Genomic DNA, 2,584 nt, shown 5'->3' with positions numbered 1-2,584 from the left:
AAACGGATGGGTGACCACAAGGAACACAAATGACAAAAGCCCCTGAGGAATTGCCAAAGGCCATCCTTGAAGAAAGAGGTGCTCCAATTTTAGGGACTGAACAGATTCTACCAGAATTTTTTTGTCAAACTTTAGTAGCGTGGTGGCACCACTGACAGATTTGCTAAAGAAGAACAAAATCTGTTGACAGAGCAATGGCAGGAGGCGTCGAGAATTTAAAAGCCAGGTTAACTACTGCATCAGTTTTTGCCACACCAAATCTTTCAAAATCACTATCGTCACCAGCAATGTAGGATTTGGAGCTGTGTTGATATAGAAGGAGAATTGAAATGCCAGTTATCTTTCAAAAGCAGCTCAATATCCACGAGAGAAAATATTCCACTGTTGAGAAAAAAAACATCAAGTTTGGTCCTGGCCTTACAGTATTTTCACATTTCTGTCACAATATCATAGAATCCCTACAGTGTGGAAACAGGCTCTTCTATCCAACAAGTCCACACCGACCCTTGGAGGATCTCACCCGGACCCATCCCCCGATAACCCACATCCCTGAACACTATGGGCAATTTAGCATGGCCAATCCACCAAGCCTGCACATCTTTGGACTGTGGGAGGCGACTGGAGCACCTGGAGGAAACCCCATCTGCCGACATGGGGAAGAACATGCAAACACCAAACAGGCATTCCCCAGGGGCTGGTATCGGACCCAGGACCCAGGTGCTGTGGGCTGGCAGTGCCACATGCATGCACTGCTTTGGAAAGATTGAATGATGAGACTACTTCGTTACAAGCATTTAATTTACAGATTGTCCATGGTGTGGGTCAAATGTTATTGCAGGTGCATTATCACATATTTAAGAGAAATGCAAGATGTAAATTGCAAAATTTAAAAGAAAGCTTAGAATCAGTACAGTCCAGTGTTATATATGCATACAGAATTAGTATGAAAAGGTGTAACAGTACACAAGATACATAGGTCCATTATCTAATGGTGTTTAGGAAAAAGTGAAGCTAACTTTTCATTACGATGATTCGTTCTGGAGGGCAGCATTATGAAATTGTATAGAGTACTTGTGAATTGGAAGGCAGAATTTATTGTACAAATAATGGGAGTAGGGGGCAAAAGGAAGATTCTGTAGTCCCTTTAAACAGGGGAAGGTGTTGCCCAAGCTTAGGTATTTTTCTAAGTTTCAAAGTAGCTGAAGGTGTACAGACAATTCTGAAAGTAATGCTCATCAATTAGTTGTGATGGGAAACCTTAGGCTTGTTTTGGCAACACATCACTTAGCTCGAATCAGCCAATTAGCTGAAACCAAGTACTTAGCAACTGAAAAACCATTGAATTTAAACCTGATGGTTTCCACAACCTTGGACCAATGCTATTGGCTAACATTAAATTTCTTACACAGTATACAAGGACAGGGTTCAAAAAGAAAAAAATCAAACCACCATCTGAGAAATAAACAGATGCTCTCATAGAAATCACCATCTAGCTGTAAAAGGTACCACGGCACCTCGAGCTAAATGAGCTCACAGAAGAATTCACAAAGAAAACATCCCTGACAGTAGGATCAGTGAAGGAAAAGCATTTATGACTGGAGACAGTGGAGAAGGCAGAGCATTCCTGAAGACACATTCTGTGTGGATTTGGAGAGAGACTGAGTTTGAGTTTAATTTTGCTTATTACTTGGGTAAAATAGGTGGGACTTGTTTATTGGAATAATTTCCCACTAGAATGTTGTTCAGGTCGGAGGGAATTGTTGGGTTTGTTAGTGCTTTGCTCATTGTGGGCAACAAGGTCTGTTATGCAGGTGAATCACATTGCAAGCCCAATTAAATCGGAGATTGGGCTGCACTGTCTTTCTCATTGCAGTCAGGATTTACGAGATGCTTCCCAAAAGCAGAATCATCTCATGGTGGATATGGCATTCCGAGATATACTGGCAGAGGCTGCTTTGTTGAAAAGGCAGCACCGTAATGCCTGCTGCAGTCAAAGGGATAAACTATTTGCTACCCATCTGCCACTGTCAGCAGGTGATGCAGGCAGAGATCTGACATCATGGTCAGAAACCCACCCCTTGAGGTATGTCTGGAAGGCAACATTTGTGACTTGCCAGCAGTATCTGGTTGTGAACCACACTGCTGTCTTAAGTGAAGCTCATCCTGCCTGAATTGCAGATACATTATGGATTTCTGACTGCAGCCTGGAGTTGGTCATTACCAGGCACGTGCCTGGTACCATGTGCAAGAGAATGTTTTGTGGGCTGCTTTAGCCAGGAGGCAGATGAAATGGTTACGTTCCAACTTCATGACCTATACACAGGGAACCAGGACGACATCCTTTAAATTCAGGATAGTAGTTTAGATATTAGACAATGATACAGGTCAAAGGACAGTTTAAAACTTACTGAACCTGTGCAATAATTGACAGATGCTGGATTAGATGGAGGCTGTGTCTAAACAGCATAGATTCAGTTTCCATCCATCATCAGCAACAGGATTTGCTAAATTTTGAACAGTGAGCAAACAGCACTCACGGCACGTTTGTCCATCTGGTTTATTTCTGTTCAGGGTTTACAATTCA

At 42.4% G+C, this 2,584-nt stretch overlaps 1 long non-coding RNA gene across 1 annotated transcript; it reads right to left on the bottom strand.

Moving 5' to 3' along the window:
* Positions 1-249: 249 nt before the first annotated feature.
* Positions 250-2,581, bottom strand: LOC125482058. The gene is made up of 2 exons (XR_007261533.1): positions 2,538-2,581; positions 250-381 (listed from the first exon to the last, which is right to left on the bottom strand). It is a non-coding gene; the product is annotated as an uncharacterized LOC125482058 (long non-coding RNA).
* Positions 2,582-2,584: the final 3 nt, after the last annotated feature.

This window comes from Rhincodon typus, unplaced genomic scaffold (genome assembly GCF_021869965.1).
Source record: "Rhincodon typus isolate 14 unplaced genomic scaffold, sRhiTyp1.1 hic_rhity00005366, whole genome shotgun sequence".
NCBI classification, from domain to species: Eukaryota; Metazoa; Chordata; class Chondrichthyes; order Orectolobiformes; family Rhincodontidae; genus Rhincodon; species Rhincodon typus.
The sequence above is the reverse complement of the archived record's forward strand: the minus strand, read 5'-3'. Positions and strand labels throughout refer to the sequence as shown.